Source organism: Acinonyx jubatus, chromosome C1 (genome assembly GCF_027475565.1).
Source record: "Acinonyx jubatus isolate Ajub_Pintada_27869175 chromosome C1, VMU_Ajub_asm_v1.0, whole genome shotgun sequence".
NCBI classification, from domain to species: Eukaryota; Metazoa; Chordata; class Mammalia; order Carnivora; family Felidae; genus Acinonyx; species Acinonyx jubatus.
The window spans coordinates 23,185,741-23,205,117 of record NC_069381.1 but is presented as its reverse complement, the minus strand read 5'-3'; positions in this window follow the sequence as shown (position 1 = coordinate 23,205,117).

The following is a 19,377-nucleotide window of genomic DNA, read 5'->3' as shown; positions in this document are numbered from 1 at the left end:
CCCATCTTAAAAAGAAACTCCTCCTCATTCTACCCTTCACCCCCCCCCCCCCCACACACACACACACACACCGGTCACAGCTTCTTTGAGGGGCACCTGGCTGGCTCGGTCGGTTCATCACCTGACTCTTGATTCTGGCTCAGGTCATGATCTCACGGTTCAGTTCGTGGGTTCAAGCCCCGCATCAGGCTCTCCACTGTCAGGGCAGAGCCTGCTTGGGATTCTTTCTCTTTCTCCCTCTCTCTCTGTGCCTCCCCTGCTCTCTCTGAAAACAAAACAAAACAAAACAAAACAAAACAAAACAAAAACCTTAAAAAAAAAAAAAAGAACAAACTTCTTCAAAGCCAGTCTCCTCCAAAGAGTCAACCTACTCACTGTCTCCAATCTCTCTCCTCATTCCCCTTTAACCTTTTTCTCGTCTGGGTTTTCCTCCAGCATTCCACCGAAACTGCCCTGGCCAAGATCACCAGCCACTTCCACTTTGTTAAGTTCAGTGGTTAATTCTCTTTCTTTCTCTGGTTTGACCGATCTGCTCCCTCCTCAACATACTTTCTTTTCTGGTTCCAGGACACCAAATCATTCACCTCCAGTCCTCCTCTCTGTTTCTCAGTGGACTCCTGTCCTTCTCCCAGACCTCAGTGTAGGAGTGCCCCAGGGCCCCAAGGTTGAGCTGATTCCCTTCTCCACCTCTTGTCACCCCCCCCCCCCATCTCATCCAGCCTCATGATTTGATTACCGGTTGTGTGCCAGCAAGTTCCAAGCGTGTATTTCTAGCCCAGACCCCTTTCCTGAACCCCAGACTTACTTATCTGCCTACACACCAACACTGCTCAGATCTGCTTGAATGTTGAATAGCTGTCTCAGATTTAAAAATATTAAAAAAAAAATTTTTAAGGTTTATTTATTTTTGAGATAGACAGAGCATGAACAGGGGAGGGTCAGAGAGACAGGGAGACACAGAATCCGAAGCAGGCTCCAGGCTCTGAGCTGTCAGCACAGAGCCCGACGCGGGGCTCGAACTCATGGACTGCGAGATCATGACCTGAGCCGAAGTCAGACGCTTAACCAACTGAGCCACCTAGGCGCCTAGATTTAAAATGTTTAAAACTTGGGGGCACCTGGGTGGCTCAGTTGGTTAAGCGTCCGACTTCCACTCACATCACGATCTCACGGTCCATGGGTTCGAGCCCCGCCTCGGGCTCTGTGCTGACAGCTCAGAGCCTGGAGCCTGCTTCGTTTTCTGTGTCTCCCTCTTGCTCTGCCCTCCCCTGCTTGTGCTCTGTCTCTGTCTCTGTCTCTCTCTCAAAAATGAATAAGCACTAAGAACAATTTTAAATGTTTAAAACTTGGAGCGCCTGGGTGGCTCAGTCGGTTAAGCGTCCAACTTCATCTCAGGTCACGATCTCATGGTTCGTGACTTCTGGCCCCGCATCGGACTCTGCTGTCAGCACAGAGCCCGCTTGGGAACCCGCTTGGGATCCCCTGTCTCCCTCTCTCTCCGCCCCTCCCCCCTCTCCAAAATCAAGAAACGTTAAAAAAATAATAAAATCAAGTGTTCAAAAGTGAACCCCAAATCTCTCCCCTCCCCACTTCCTCATTCCGTAGCCTTCCCCAACCAAATAGAGGACAACTGTCTATTACTCAGGCTTCCAAATCCTCAAGTTATCTAAGTGACGTGCCAAGGTTGGCCGTAGGGGGGTGAGACGGCCACGGGCAGTGGCCTGGCGGTAGGGGGGTGAGATGGCCACGGGCAGTGGCCTGCCACAGTGGGGAGGGAGTACTTTATGACTTTTTAGACAATGTTTAGAATTGGCGATGCATGATGATACTACACAGCAGATTAACATCTCCATTTTATTATGATTTTAAAATTCTCTACAGACAAGATACCCCTTCATTCTTATTGCCTAAATCCAGGGAGAACCATCTGGTTACCATGCTTCCCATCCCTCCCTTGGGGAGGCTACTGTCTGTGTCCCCTCTTTTCTTTCACCTTCTTCGTTCTTTCACGTAAGAAGTTCTAGTAACTCGACCTTCGAAAATATCCCTGGGCGCCTGGGTGGCTCAGTTGGTTGAGCGTCTAACTCTTGGTTTCGGCTCAGGTCATGATCTCAGGGTTTGTGGGATCAAGCCCCGAGTAAGGCTCTGGGCTGGCAAGTGTGGATTCTCCCTCTGCTCCCCTCCCCCACTCTCTCTTTCTCAAAATAAAAAGAATAAACTTAAAAAAAATCCAGAATCCAGCTTCTTCTGCCGCCTCCACTGATGTCACTTTGAGCCACCACCGTCCCTTCTTCGCATCGATTGTAAGTAGCCGCTAGCTGGGTCTCTGTGCCTCTACCCTTGGCCCTCGGTCACTCCTGACGCCGCAGCCAGAGTGACTTCTTTTTTTAAGTTTGTTTATTTTGAGGGAGACAGGGTGCCGGCAGGGCAGGGGCAGAGAGAGAGGGGGGGAGAGAGAGCATCCCAAGCAGGTTCTGTGCTGTCAGCACAGAGCCCATCGTGGGGCTCGAACTCACGAACTGTGAGATCGTGACCTGAGCCGAAACCGAGAGTGGGACGCTCAACTGACTGAGCCACCCGGGTGCCCCTGGAGTGATTTTTCTAGAGCCTTGAGTCACATCGTGTGGAGGCCCTGCTCAGTACCCTGCAATGGTTCCTCACCTCCGTCTTCACAATGGCCTCTGAGTCCCCAGTCAGCCCGGCCCCGTAGTCTGTAGTAGGTCTCACAGACTTGGACTCTTGCCTCTCCCTCCCTGGCTCTTGCTGCTTCCACCCCAGTGCCTTTGCAAGAGCCATCCCCATTGCGGGGACTGCTATCCCCTTAGAGGTCAGCTTGGCCCGCTCCCTTACTTCCGTCAAGCGTTTGTTCAGACGTCACCTTCTCTGAGGCCCACCTGCGTGGACCACCCTCTGGCCGTGCTGCGATCCATGCTGTCCCCTCCCCCCACCCCCCCAGACACATGCGTCCTCTCATCTTCTGTTTCTTTCTTTTTAAAAAAAAAATTTTTTTTAACGTTTATTTATTTTTGAGACAGAGAGAGACAGAGCATGAACGGGGGAGGGGCAGAGAGAGAGGGAGACACAGAATCCGAAGCAGCCTCCAGGCTCTGAGCCGTCAGCCCAGAGCCCGACGCGGGGCTCGAACTCACGGACCGCGAGATCGTGACCTGAGCTGAAGTCGGACGCTTAACCGACTGAGCCACCCAGGCGCCCCTCATCTTCTGTTTTGAAGGTATAATTGGCTTTACTAAATGATTCACGAATCAGGCCGCATCCTATCTGGCAAGCAGAGGGGAGCTCTGAAGGAGGTATACACAATGGCAGGTGTTTGTTTGTTTTTAAGCAGGCTCCACACCCAACGTGGGGCTTTAACTCAAGACCCTGAGGTCAAGAGTCGCAGGCTCTGCGGGACGGAGCCAGTCAGGGGCCTTCAAAATGGAAGGTTTAAAAAAAATTTTTTTTTCAACGTTTATTTATTTTTGGGACAGAGAGAGACAGAGCATGAACGGGGGAGGGTCAGAGAGAGAGGGAGACACAGAATCGGCAACAGGCTCCAGGCTCCGAGCCGTCAGCCCAGAGCCCGACGCGGGGCTCGAACTCCCGGACCGCGAGATCGTGACCTGGCTGAAGTCGGACGCTTAACCGACTGCGCCACCCAGGCGCCCCAAAATGGAAGGTTTTTATAGGAAGGAGGGTGGCGCGAGAAAGCTATAAGGAAAAGCAAGGATTAGAGCACCTGGCTGGCTCAGTCCGTAGGATACTGGACTCTTGATCTCGGGGTCATAAATTCAAGCCCCATGTTGGGCCTAGAGTTTACTTTAAGAAAAGAAAAGAAAAAAAGGATTATTCCAGACCAGGTCACTTTCCCTTGGGGGGAGGGGCCTTATGGCACAGATTACCTCTTCCTTTGGGGAATGGAGAGGGCTGCGTGACAGACTGGCGCTCAGTGGAAAAATCCTGGCTGACTGGTTGAGACTACCTTTCTGGAGGGGAGAGGGGCCGTGTGAGTCCTCTTGCCTTAATCTCTGATCTGTTTTTCCTTTTTCTTAGCACTTTCCCTCCCCAAGGTATTACCTAATCTACTTATGATGTGTATTGTTTCTTATCTTTCTCTCCGGGACTGGACCGTAAGCTCTCTGAGGGCGGGACCGTAAGCTCCCTGAGGGCGGAAGCTCTTTATTTATTTGCTGATGGATCCCAAAGCTTTGGTGAAAATGACACCTATCATCCCAACCAGTGGTGAAAGAAGGTGCTGTTTTCTGTCGCTTCTTGGGTGTCCCCCACAACTGTTCCCCAGCCAACAAACGCAGACAGGGTCCAATGTCTTCACTTGCTCATCTGGAAAACTTTGAAGTTGGTGCAAGCACGCTGGGTCCAGGGACCCAGAGGAGGGTCCTGTAGGACGAGCTCAGAGGGTCCTGGCCTCCCTGCAGGATAGAAATCAAATGGGAGCAGGAGAAAGTGAAGGCAGAGTGTGTTGGATAGGGTAAGGGACAGGAAGAGAATGGCAGAGTGTCTGGGAGACTCAAAAGAAAGAATGAGTGTCCTTGTCGCTTTGGGTTAGGGGTTTATACTGGAAAGGGGTCGAGGATACGTGTTCCTTGAGGAATCCAGGGCGGGGTCCAATCAAAGGGGGGGGGTGCCAGGTGCATAATGGGTGTTAGTTTATAAATCACGGAAGGTGGGGGATATGGATGTCAGCGTTGGCTGAGGTTTGTTTGAAGCTAACGTCTTGGAACCTGTTTGGTTCCAACTCTTCTTAGATGTTATCGGGTGTTTGGAGCCCAGGACAAAACTCAGAGAATGATTAACTTTCTTGTCTCCTGCCTGGAGTGGGAACATAGTTTCTTTGGCTTATTCAGAGGCAAATTATGGAACATGAGTAAGGGGGGCCTCGCAGATGGAGTCTTTCTAGAATGGAGTCCCGGGGCGCCTGGTTGGCTCAGTTAGTTAAGCATCCAGCTTTGACTCCGGCCATGATCTCACGTCACGGTTCATGAGTTCCAGCCCCAGGTCGGGCTCTGCGCTGACAGCTTGGAGCCTGGAACGTACTTCGGATTCTGTGTCTCCCTCTGTCTCTGTCCCTTCCCCGCTTGTCATGCGCACTCTCGCTGTCTCTCAAAAACTAAATACGTAAATATTAAAAAATAAATAAATAACGGAGCCTGGGTGGCTCAGTTGGCTGAGCATCCGACTTCGGCTCAGGTCATGATCTCACGGTTCGTGAGTTCGAGCCCCGCGTCGGGCTCTGTGCTGACAGCATGGAGCCTGGAGCCTGCTTGGGATTCTGTGTCTCCCTCTCTCTCTGCCCCTCCCCTGCTCATGCTCTGTCTCTCTCTCTGCTTCAAAAATAAATTTTAAAAAACATTAAAATTTTTTTTACATGTATATAATGGAGTCCCTTCAGCTTCTCTGCATCAAAGGGATCCAAATATATAGTTGACAGCACAGCTGTCCCCATCCAGAATTTTCCATCATACTTCTTACCTCTTTGTTTTCATTCTGAACCCTTTATGATACAGTCTCCCTACTGCTGCTAGAAGACATCTCCTTCCCCATTTCCATCCTCCCCAACCCTCCTCTCCCCTTAAAGACAATCATTTAATGTATATCCTTAGAATTATAATTAGGTAAAATTGTAAATTACATGTTAGTACTAGCATTTCTGTGGGTTTGAGTTTAATTTATGAGAACGGGACTGTGTTTCTTCCTTAAAATTTTTTTCTTTCCTGTAATAGTATGTTTGTTTCCTTTTTTTTTTTAATTTTTTTTTAACTTTTTTTTTTTTTTTTTGAGACAGAGAGAGACAGAGCATGAACAGGGGAAGGGCAGAGAGACAGGGAGACACAGAATCTGAAGCAGGCTCCAGGCTCTGAGCAGTCAGCACAGAGCCCGACGCGGGGCTCAAACTCACGGACCGTGAGATCATGACCCGAGCCGAAGTCGGACGCTTAACCGACAGAGCCACCCAGGCGCCCCTGTTTGTTTCCTTTTTAAGTAAACTGTGTGGTGCTTCTCTGGATCCTATGGGGGTGCCCCCAAAGGTGGGGCAACTAATCAGGTAGAAACTGGTGGTGCAGGCAGTGACAAGAATTCACCTGAAGCAGAGCAAAGGAGGTAGAAGTTTATTGAATACGCGACAGGGGGGTGGTGGGCAGGACAGCGGAGGAGAGGCTGTCTACAACAAGGCATTGGGCGGGGGGCCATATTTAAAGTGGAAAAGTGAGGAGGTATGGGGACATATGGAATTTTCCCTTTTTTGGTAACTGTGCCTCGTTGTGAGTAGTTCATTGGTCAGTTAGGGCCTGTTGCCTGATAGGCCAGTCTATATGCAGCCAAGGAGTTGGGGGTCACTGTGGGCCCTTCTTCCTTCCACTGCTCAAGGCTGTTGGCCTAAGAGGGTCAGCTCAGAGGGTCTACAACTGTACCCCAACTGCTCAGAGGGTCTACAAACTGTACCCCCAACGTGGAGCTCCCACTCATGACCCCAAGGTCAAGGGTCAGGAGTTGCATGCTCTACCGACTGAGCCAGCCAGGTGCCCCTGTAACAATATGTTTGAGAGAGCTATTCATGGTGTTACGTGGATGGAAGCATGACACTCCATTGAGCATATCCACCCCATTTCCTTCTTCCCAGGCCTGGATGACGAACAGCAGGTGCCTCCTGGTCTCTGTTGCCACAAACAAGACCTTGATAGATATCCTTGCATAAGCTGTTGTTAGGACGCTTGCAAACATTTCTTTGGAATGGAAATGAGGAGACGGATGATTGGGTCCTGGGAGGTGTTCATCCTTAATCTGATTAAGTTCAGATCTATTGATCCATAAATGGCTGCAGGGCCTGAGGGAATTTATATTTCTCTCTCCTTGACAACATTCAGATTATCTGGCTTTTTACTTTTTGCTACTCTAATAGTGTAAAGTGGTATCTCACCATGGTTTAATTTGCATTTTTCTGATGACTAATAAGTCTGAGCATCTCTTCATAAGATCCTTCGTCTTTTGCTTTTCCTTTTCTGCAAGTTATCTGCTCATATACCCTTTGCCAGTATTGATTTGCAAGAGTTCCTTGGTTTTTAGTCATTGTTGGGTTTAATCGTTGCAAATATCTTCTTCCACTCTGTCTTCTGTCTTGTAACTTTGCCCATTGTATCATGCTTTGAATAGAAATACTTAATTTTGGGGCTCCCGGGGGACTCAGCTGGTTGAGCATCTGACTTCAATTCAGGTCCTGAGCTCACGGTTCGAGCCCCGTGTTGGGCTCTGTGAGGACAGCTCGGAGCCTGGAGCCTGCTTTGGATTCTGCATCTCCCTCTCTCTCTGCTCCTTCCCTACTTGTGCTCTGTCTCTGTCTCTGTCTCTCAAAAATAAATAAACATTAAAAAAATTAAAAAAAAAGAAATACTTAATTTTGGGGGCACCAGGGTAGCTCAGTCAGTTGAGCATCCAACTCTTGATTTTGGCTCAGGTCATGCTCTCGTGGCTTGTGAGTTTGAGCCCCACATCCGGCTTTCTGCTGTCAGCTCAGAACCCACTTCAGATCCCCTGTCCTCCCCTGTCTCTGCCACTACCCACCCCGCCCCCCCTGCTTGCACTCTCTCTTTCAAGAAATAAATATTTTTAAAAATCCTTAATGTTAATATTGTCAAAATGGTTTGTGCTTCAGATTTAAATGGTTTTTCCCCTTAGTTTTTATTTTAAAGTAAGATCTAGGGGCGCCTGGGTGGCGCAGTCGGTTGGGCGTCCGACTTCAGCCAGGTCACAATCTCGCGGTCCGTGGGTTCGAGCCCCGCGTCCGGCTCTGGGCTGATGGCTCAGAGCCTGGAGCCTGTTTCCAATTCTGTGTCTCCCTCTCTCTCTGCCCCTCCCCCGTTCATGCTCTGTCTCTCTCTGTCCCAAAAATAAATAAACGTTGGAAAAAAAAAAATAAAGTAAGATCTACACCAAATGTGGGACTTGAACTCAAAACCCCAAAATCAAGAGTCTCATGCTCACATGCTCCACCAACTGAGCAGCCAGAGACCCCAGATTTAAGTTTTATTGAAAGAATACTTACCTGCTTCTGGGTCACAAATGTGCTCTCTTATTAACTCAAGACTTTTGCTTTTTTTTTTCATGGTTAGGTCTCTATTTCATTTGGAGTCTATCTTTGTATACAGTGGTAAGCAGTCATCATTTTTATTATGAGTTGATTTTCCCAAATGTACCTACTAAATCAACGAGTCCTTCCACATTGGCTGTAGTATTGCCTTTCTTGTATGTTAAGTTCTCATTTCTGCCTGGGTTTGTCTCCAAGCTTCCTATTTTATTTCATTTGTCTATTTGTTCTTGAACAATGCTACAATATATCGTGTAGCCTGATGGGTTGGTAGCGTCTTACTATCAGCACAATCGGTCTCCCTTCTTTACTCAGCACTTTACTCAAGTCTGGAGTTAGAATGTTGGGGAGATTGACATCTACTCTAATTCTGAGTTATTTCTCCTATGACATGTCTCCTCATTTATTTGGGTTGTCATCTATATCCATCTATATTCATTACTATGGTCTTAAATTCTCTCTATAGATATCTCCATATTTTTGCTTAGTTCTTTTGTTTAAGTTTATTTATTTATTTTGAGAGGGAGAGGGCGAGCAGGGGAAAGGCAGAGAGAGAGGGAGAGAGAGAACATCCCAAGCAGGCTCTGCACAGAGTGGAGCCCGATGCGGGGGCTTGAACTCTCAAACCACGGGATCATGACCTGAGCTGAAACCAAGAGTTGGATGCTTAACTGACTGAAGCATCCAAGTGCCCCTTAGTTCTTAAACTAAGTACCTGTGGTGACATGTTTCTTAATTTTTTAAATTATATTTTCCAGTAGGTTGTAGCAGGTAGAGAGATACAAACTTCCTCCTTGTTTTTTAAAGCATCTTTTGGGTAAACTTCTTTCTCAGATGCTTGATTTTCAGCATCCTTTCCCTCTTTCTTAAGAGATTCTGGCCCAGTAAGAACCTTCTTTTTCTTCTCTGCTGTACCCTCCATGGTTCCAGCTAGAAAAGAGGAAGAAAGTTTCTGTGTCTCCCTCTTTCTCTGCCCCTCCCCCACTTACTTTCTCTCTCTCAAAAAGTAATACAAGATAATAAGAGAAGGCCACCTGGCTGGCTCAGTCTGTAGAGTAAGTGACTCCCGATCTCGGAGTTGTGAATTCAAGCCCAATGTTGGGCGTAGAGCTTACTTAAAAAAAAAAAAAAAAAAAAGAAGATAGTAAGAGAAAGCTCTCATAATTTTTATGCCAATAATTTTCCAAATTTGTATGAAATGGACAACTTCCTAGAAAATATAACAACTAAAATTGACTCAAGAGAAAAGCAAAAAGGCAAGTCATCTTACAATTATTAAAATTGTAGTCTTAGCATTTATCACAGAGAAATGAAAATGATGTTCACAAAACAAAACACCTGTACACAGTTGGTCATAGCAGCTTGTTTTTTTGTTTGTTTTTGTTTTTGTTTTTGGTAGCTTGTGCATTACACTTTTTTTTTAAGTTTATTTATTTATTTTGAGAGAGAGAGAGGGTGTGTGTGTGTGTGTGTGTGTGTGTGTGTGTGGTGGGGGAGAGGGCAGAGTGAGGGAGAGAGAGAATCCCAAGCAGGCTCCTGGAGCTTAAACTCACAAACCCTGAAATCAATGCCTGAGCTGAAATCAAGAATTTGAGGCTTGACTGAGCCACCCAGGTGCCCCTCAGCTTTACTTGTAATAACCTAAAACTGGAAAGAACCAAATGTCCTACAATGCTTACATCTGTGGTTCATCCCTACATGCCTAGCCCTGAATACTACTTACTCAGAAGGAAAAGGAACAAACTATTGTTACAGGCAGCAACTTGAATAAAACTTAAGGGATGCTGAGTGAAAAAAGCCAATCTTGAAAGGTTACATCCTATATGATTCCATTTATATAACATTCTTTTTTTTTAAGTTTATTTATTTATTTATTTACTTAGAGAGAGGGGGAGCTCCCACGAGCAGGGGGAGGGGCAGAGAGAGAAGGAGAGAAAGAGAATCCCAAGTAGGTTTCACGCTGTCAGTGCAGAGCCCAATGCCAGACCCAGGGCTCGATTTCACGAATCGTGGGATCGTGACCTGAGCCCAGCCAAAATCAAGAGTCAGATGCTTAACTGACTGAGATACCCCAGTGCCCCAGAGATCATTCTAATTTTATACAAAGTCTTCCAGAGTGTGGAGAAAGAGGGAATACTCCCCTCCTGCCAATTCTATGAGGCCCATATAACTTCAATGCCAGCTCCAACTAAAGGAAGAACAGGAAAATGATATTATAGACTCATTTCACCTGTGAATATAGGTGCAAAGATCCTAAACAAAACATTAGTGAATCATAGTCAATTGTGAATAAAAGAAACAGTATGCTATGGCCAGCTTGGGCTTGTCCCAGGAATAATATATCTCCAAGTTGGAATATCTCTAGATGTCACTTAAGAGATTATAAGAGATTAAGGAGAAAAAAGTAATATAAACATTTCAATAAATACAAGAAAGTTATTTGACAAAATTCAACATAACTTAAAAATAAAATGGTGACCCGAAGAGAGATCTATGAAAAGCTTACAACAAATGGTATCATAAGCGTGGAAACTTTAAAAGCATTCCTTTTAAAATCATAAATCTGATATGCATGCCAACTCTCATTATTTCTGTTCAATAATATGAGGGAGGTCCTAGCCAGGACAATAAAACATTAAGAAGAAACTCATGGCACAACTATTGAAAAGTAAGAAATAAAATTATCATTACACTCAGATGATACTATTTTCATTAAAAAACACAAAATAATCTATAGACAAGTTATTAAAGTATTAAGAGTATATAGTAAGGTAGCTGATTATAAGGTCCAAGTACCAAAGTCGATTGCAATTCTACACAATCATATCATGTAATTATACAAAGAAACCATTCAAATAGCACAAAACTATGACATGCTCAGAAATAAACCTAACAAAGGAGGTGTAAGATCTGCACATAGAAAATTATAAAACTGTACTAAAAGACATTAATGAAAACCTAAAGAAGTAAGAGCTATGCCATATTAACAGTAGGAAGACTTGAATTCAGAAAAAGACAATTTTCTACAGGTTGATCTACAGATTCAACCATTTTTTTTTTCAAAACCAGTATTGGATTGACAAGCTAATTCTAAAATGTATATGTAAGAATAGACCAAGAATGGTGAAGACTAAATTTTATTTTTCAATTTTAATTTTAATTTTTTAAAAGATTTTGTTTTTAAGTAATCTCTATACCCAATGTGGGGCTCACAACCCTGAGATCAAGAGTTGCACACTGTACTGGCTGAGCCACCCAGGTGCCTTCTAAATTTTATCTGTTATTGTTTTTTTTTGGGGGGGGGTTAGAGTTTATGTATTTATTTTGAGAGAGAGAGAGCACTTGGGAGTGGAAGAGAGAGAGAGTCCCAAGCAGGCTTCACATTGTCAGCACGGAGCTTGATGTGGGGCTCGAATTCATGAACCATGAGATCATGACCTGAGCTGAAATCAAGAGTAGGATGCTGAACGGATTGAGCCATCCAGGTACCCCCTAAATTTTATTTTTAAACTTACTATATATATTTAAAATTTTCTACAATAACGATTTTAAAGAATCTTGTCTGTTCTTGGTCTTTTATTCTTCCTATAGTATACTAAAACTCTCATATACTTGTCATTCAATTTCAACAATGATCGATTCTTGTACTATCTTGTTTCATTTATACTCTCTTCTAACTTCCCCCACTCCAGATTATTTTGAATCAGGTCCCAGACATTACATCATTTCACCCTAAATAGGGAACTCTTCTTTAAATGTTTTGACAACATAGCTGCAAGGCGAGTATTTTTGTTCTCCACTTAAGTTACTCAGACATTCCAACAAAATAAAATAGCAGCGGAAGTTCGATTTGTTTCACTTAAATGTACTTTCGAACTTCTCTTTAATCTTGCCAGTTTAACAAGCCAACTAAAGTTTACAGATAAATGCAAAAAAAAAAAAATTATGGAGTTAGTTACCCTTTTTTTTCAAACAGTCCAGGAGAAAAGGGTTAACTGAAATACATCAGGCTGTGGAATTGATTTATCTCAGACATGATATATTGAATTTTGGCCTCAAATTTGGCGAAACGCTTATCGTAATTATGGAAAGTTTTGGTCCGTGATGAATTTTAACTCCCAGACATGTTCGATCTTGTCACAATACATGTCGATGATTATTCCTTTAAAAAGTGACACGTACATGCACAGTCCGGATATAATTGGTTATACAAAGTGAGGGTTTCCCAGGAGCTACCATAGGAAGTTGTTGGGGATGTGCCAGGTAAAATGGTGCTGGGTGCTGGGTCGAATTAAAGATTTGAAAGTTTCATTTACTTTCACGGTAGCAACTTTATTCCTGCCATGACTCAGATATTCTGAGAATGGTAGCCACATTTTTTTTGATGGTGAACACCAGTTGTATCCTTCCAAATTGATGACCACAGGAAAGAAGTGTGAGACTGTTGTCAAGGTTAAATGTTTCAGAAATATCTCATCAAGTGCGTGGTCAGAGTGCCTAGCTGGCTCAGTCAGTAGAGCATGCAATTCTTGATCTCAGGCCTGTGAGTTCTAGCCCCATGCTGGGTGTAGAGATTACTTAAAAAAAAAAAAAAAAAAGTGTGATTACATATGGAGAAATAGTCCACTTTATTTTTTATCATCTGAACCGACACAAAAGCCTACACATTAGCAAATAGATACCCAAAGCACTTATTTCTTTTTTAATTTAATTTAATTTAATTTAATTTTTTCTTTTTCTTTTTTTATATTAAATTTTTTTAAGGATATATGAATAAGGATATTTATTTAGTGTTGTTTGTACTGGCAAAAAAAAAAAAAAAAAAACCAAAAACCAAACCCAAGCTGGAAACAACTTGAATGAACATTAATAGGAGAATAGTTGGATTGATTATAATAATCTTTACTACAAACTGTTATACGAAAATTAAAAAGAGTAAACCAGATTTACATATTTTGAACTGTATGGATTCCAATGATATAATATTATGTGGGGGAAAAAAGTGGGAGATTAATGTACAAGATAGTATCACATTTCAGATTAAAAAGAAAATTTTTTTTCAATGTTTATTTATTTGTGAGAGACAGAGCACAAGCAGGGAGGGGCAGAGAGAGAGGGAGACACAGAATCGGAAGCAGGCTCCAGGCTCCGAGCTGTCAGCACAGAGCCCGACGCGGGGCTCGAACTCACGGACCGTGAGATCATGACCCGAGCTGAAGTCGGATGCTTCACCGACTGAGCCACCCAGGTATCCCAGTTTAACTTATTTTATTTTTAAATGCTTATTTATTTTTGAGAGGGGGGTGGCAGGGGAAGGAACAGAGAGAGAAGGAGACAGAGGATCTGAAGCGGGGTCTGTGCTGACAGCAGAGAGCCCGATGCAGGGCTTGAACTCCAGAACTCTGAGACCAAGACTGGAGTCGAAGTCGGAAGCTTGACCCACTAAGCCACCCAGGTGCTCCAATTTAATTAATTTATTTTTTAAGTACTTTCTACACCCAACGAGGGGCTGGAACTCACAACTCCAAATGAAAAGTTACATGCTCTACCAACTCAGCCAGCTAGGGGCCCCATGCTTAAAGCATTTCTAAACAGTGGTATTCCCATATGTTATTACACTCATTTAAGAAGTCAAGTACTGGGGCAATTTTTCAGGTTTCATGATCTCACAATATTGTAATACATTCTGGACAATAGTTACTGCTTGTGTCTATTGACTAATTATATTTATCCACACATTTGCCCACGAATAGATAGTTTTCTCTGGTGATTTTCCATCATTAAAAAAAATGCCCCGGGGGCGCCTGGGTGGCGCAGTCGGTTAAGCGTCCGACTTCAGCCAGGTCACGATCTCGCGGTCCGTGAGTTCGAGCCCCGCGTCGGGCTCTGGGCTGACGGCTCAGAGCCTGGAGCCTGTTTCCGATGCTGTGTCTCCCTCTCTCTCTGCCCCTCCCCCGTTCATGCTCTGTCTCTCTCTGTCCCAAAAATAAATAAAATGTTGAAAAAAAAATTAAAAAAAAAATGCCCCGCAAGATCATGTAATGGACCATGGGCACCTCCACGGAATGTAAAAACCAACATTTCTTTTGCAGTTTGATTTTTGTGTTAGTATAGCCTCAGCTTTCTCTCATAGGATCCACACGTGGTTCTCTTTTCTTTTTCCTTCGGGCTTGTCCTGTAACTTTTACTAACTTCTAGAATTGGATCGGTTGGACTGTTCATTTGGAATAGTTCTATCTCCAAAAAATATATGATAAATAAAGCATTTAAAATGATATATTTTCCTCCAAATACTGTGGGTTTTTTTCTCTATTCCATAAATTTTGAACTGTAGTGTTTTTCTTATGATTCATTTCTAAGTGATTTCCTTTACACATTGGGAGCACGATTGTTGCTTAATAATGTAGTTTAGTTTCCAAGTATACAGGATGTGTCATTTGCAACAATAAAAAACAAAGTTTTTAGTTTTGCATCTTATAGCTGGAGAACGTGGGCTATGTGATATTGAGTTTTTGGAATTTATTGAGGCTCCCTTTACAGTATTATGCACATTCTATTTGTGAACATGTACTATAAATGCTTAAAAATCTATGACTTCTGTTGGCTGGGAATAGAATTTTACATATAACTAGTAGGCTGAGCTTATTGTGTTCAGATTTTTGATATTTTTACTTATTTTTTTGTTTACTTGATCTGTATGTATTTTCTTTTTGTTTTTGTTTATAAATTTTTTTTTTCACATTTATGTATCTTTGAGAGACAGAGAGAGACAGAGCATGAGCAGGGAAGGGGCAGAGAGAGGGAGACACAGAATCCGAAGCAGGCTCCAGGCTCTGAGCTGTTGGCACAGAGCCTGACGTGGGGCTCGAACTCATGAATTGTGAGATCATGACCTGAGCCTGAGCCACCCAGGCGCCCCTTGTTTTTGTTTTTTGAAGTTTATTTATTTATTTTGAGAGAGACAGAGAGAATGCAAGCAGGGGAGGGGCAGAGAGAGAGGAGGGCAGAGGATCTGAAGTGGCCTCTGTGCTGACAGCAGAGAGTCCAATGTGGGCTCGAACCCATGAACCCCAAGATCATGACCTGAGCCAACTGAGCTTAACCGACTGAACCATCCAGGCACCCCTTGACCCCATGTCTCTTAAAGATGGGTGAAAGGACAGTCACCAACCTTCAACTCTCACCTCCACACCAGCCTTGATTTTCCTGAGGTTTCTTGTTTGCAATTCATAATGTTTCTTGAATCTATGCCTTTATTTTTTCGTAAGTTTTGGTAAATGAATCTCTTCATGTCAGATATTTCTTTTCCCTACTCTTCGCTTCTCGTCCTGCTTTTCCAATTACTTGTACATGAAAGTGTCTTATTCTTGCCTCTGTGACTTTTATCCTTTCTCTCTTCTCTATCCTTTTACCCCTTTATGTTTCATTCTGGATATTTGCTTCTGAGACCTCTAAATTTGCTAATTCTTTTCAGCAGTGTGTAAATTGCTGTTGAATCCAGTTCATTGGGTTATTAAATTCTATATTATATTTTTTAGTTACAGAATTTCCACTTGGATGTTTGTATATTTCCTACTTTTCTACTAAGGTGATCAATCTATTTACCTTCTTGAACATATTACATAATTTGATGAGCTGGCTACAATATCTGGGGTTCTTTTGGGTCCTTCTCGATTGTCCTTTGTTGCTGCTAGTTTTTGTTCATGCTATATTGTCTTCCAGTATGTGTGATTATTTTTGTATCACATATATATACATATATAATTGTTCATAGAAACCATCTGACATCTGAGGCCTGGGATGGTGATCTCTTTTTTTAATTTTTAAAAAATGTTTTAATGTTCATTTATATTGGAGAGAGAGACAGAGACAGAGCATAAGCTTTCTATAGAAAGGCAGAGAGAGGGGGAGACAGAATCCGAGGCAGGCTCCAGGCTCCAAGCTGTCATCACAGAGCCTGATACAGCACTCGAACTCATGAACCTCAACATCACGATCTGAGCCGAAGTCGGACACAACCGACTGAGCCACCCAGATACCCCAATGGTGATCTCTTTTAACCAGAGATGATTCACTTCGTTTTCTTCTAGATACCTGGAGGCCTTGGCACTCTGGGATCACCTTAACATAATTACAGGATTTGAGACGGTTTGAAACGGAGTTTTGATCTCTGTGAGAGCTTGTCTATTATATTCACGTTTGCTTTTATTTTATTTTATTATTTTTAAGTGTTTATTTCATTAAAAACTTTTTTAATGTTTTATTTAAAAAATTTTTAATGCTTATTTTTATTTTTGAGAGAGACAGAGACAGAATGCAAGTGGGTTAGGGGCAGAGAGAGAGGGAGACACAGAATCCAAAGCAGGCTCCAGGCTCCAAGCTGTCAGCACAGAGCCTGATGTGGGGCTCAAACTCATGAACTGTGAGATCACGACCTGAGCTGAATGAAGTTGGACGCTCAACTCACTGAGCCACCCAGGCGCCCCTATTCACTTTTGCTTTTAAATTGGAGTCCTTTGGGATCCCAATCCAAAGTGAGAGTTGTTTATTGGGTTCTCTCTCTCTCTCTCTGGGGGGTTTCTGGGCTCCAGTCTCTGCTCCCCTAACTCCCCAAGGCCGCTAAAAGCACCACTCAGTCTCTTAGCTGCCTCTCAGGAAATGCCCCACCTGGAAAAGTAGTCCTAAATGTGGGCCTTACATTCCTTAATTTCTCTCTTCCCAGATCCTGGCTCAGTAGTTCTTCACTAATGTTAACTTTCCAATGATTTAAAGATTTTTAGATTTTTCTAGTTTTGCTAGTTTTCCTAGATTTCCTCGGTGGCAGAGTTGGTCAGACTTACCTAGTCACCAATACTGGAAGCCCAAACCAACCCTCCCTCTTACCTTCTCATGGAAAAAGTACTGCCATAACCGAGATTTGCTAAGAAACAAAATGACAATGGAAATGTTAACAGTGTAACGATTACCCAAGCACCCAAACAATGAGGGGAAGTGCCTCGAAGGGAGATTCCACAAATCTACAAAAACACAAGTGTAACACAGTTTAAAAAGCAACTCAAACCAACACTGATGACAAATTATGTTTCCAGAAAACTGGGAGTGTTCCAACTTTGCTCAAGAATACTTTATATCCAATGTGCAAATTCCGTATCATAGCAACCTTTGCTAGCCAAAAGCAGTTGGCTGTAAGTGAGAACAAAGGCCTGTGGAATTGAATAGCATTTGTCCATTCTGGAATTTCTTAGCTGTCAGCACGGCCAGGTTGGCTGACTCACCAGTTAGCCTCAGACCATACTTTGAGAACCACTACCTTACGAAGGAAGAGGCAACTGTTTGAAATCCTTGAACCAACGGGGGCGCCTGGCTGGCTCAGAAAGTTGAGCGTCCATCTTTTGTTCAGGTCATGATCTCACGGGTTCATGGGCTTGAGCCCCACGTCTGGCCTTGCGCTGACAGCATGGAGCCTGGTTCAGACTCTGTGTCTCCCTCTCTCTCCGCCCCTCCTCCACTTTCTCTCTCTCTCTCAAAAATAAACATCGAAATTCTTGACCCAAGTCTTACTTGAATGGCCTTCACTAAAGTTTCTATCTTGAGATCTCTGTCTTTCTCTGATTGGGTTACAATGGAATGGATTAGTGCCGACCAGACAACTCTCAGGAAATAGCCCTAGATAATAACACGTTTGGAGAAACGCTAATCTGGTTCCTTAACCACCCGGAGCCTCAGTTTCCTCATTTTTAAAATGGGAATAATTATGTTGTCCATGTCATAGGTATTTGGTTGGTTTTTTTTTTTTTTTTTTTTTTTTTTTTTGGTATTTGGGAGTTTGAAATGAAATCGTGAATATAAAAGTCTTAACCCAGTACATGGCACACAGGTAAGCATTGTCTCATGAGTTTTTTTTGGAAGACGATGCTCTGACAGGGTTGTTTTGGGGCTGGACAGGGGCCGCAGGTCCTTTAAGAGCAATGAAGGGAAACCAGGGATGGGTAACTAAGCATTCTGTTGAGATTGCAACGTTCGACTGGGTAGGGGCCTGGGTGTGGCATAGTTCCACATGGTGCCTACACGGATATTAGAAGCTTTATGACTGAGTAACACAAGCTAAAGCTTAAAACTAAGGAGTTAGTTGTGGGTCTTAGGATGAAATCACAGCACGCAGAGCCTGATAAGTTTCTGGAAACTGTAATTTTCTCATGTCTGCTATGTTTCCTCCTCATCCATGCTTTTCAATTATTGGCTCCTCAGCACTCCGTGTCTCCGCCCCATGGGCCTAAATGTTTTATCTGCTTTATTTCATTTAGTGCTCTTATATTAACCTCATGTTTCGCGGGAGAAAGTGGAGGCTCAGAGAGGTTAAGTAATTTCTTGTCTGGCTTAAGGGCTGGCTCTCTGAACACAGCATATTACTTTTAGGGTTGTTGAATTTGAGAGTTGATACTCCAAATGGCTGTTGGATTCATTCATTTAACAAATATTTAGTGAGCAATGAGCACAGGGGATTCAAAAATGAGTACGAGACTACAGCTACAATGAAACGGCCACATTTATTGAGTGTTAATTCCGTCTCTGGCGCTTTGCATATGTTAGTTCATTAAACTGTTGTAACCCCCCTGTGAGAAGAGTATTGACATCCTTATTTTGTAGATGAGGGGGCTGAGACTCAGGGACTTGCCCGAGGCCACACAGCCAGTAAGTGGCAGAGCTCAGGACCTCTAACTTTCAAGTTTGTCTTCTTTTTCGGAAATGAAAATCTCACTTTTTTACTTCTAAAATAAAAATAACTTTTTAAAAAAGATTTCGTCTTGTAAGCAATCACTACATCCAACATGGGGCTCGAACCCACAACACCAAGATCAAGAGTCGCATGCCCCACAGACCGAGCCAGCCAGGTGCCCCTGTGAAGTAAAAGGAATCTATACTCAAACAAGTTAAACAACATGAGTGCTGACTTTCTCACAAAACTCGACAAAACAGAGTGTTTATAATCACTGATCATTTTTTTTGCCAGTGTATTTAATAGATGAAAATACTACATTTCGAAGTTGTTTCTTTTATTATTTTTCCCATTTTGTTTACAGCTGTATTGAGATATATTTCACGTACCATCAACTTCACCCATTTAAAGTATATAGTTCAGTGGGTTTTGGTACACAGTATTTCAGAGTTGTGCAGCCATCATTACAATCTAACTTAAACTTTTTCAACACCCGGAAAGAAACCCATACCCACTGGCTGTGCATCTCCCTTCCCCTACTCCGCTACCCCTCTGCCCCCGG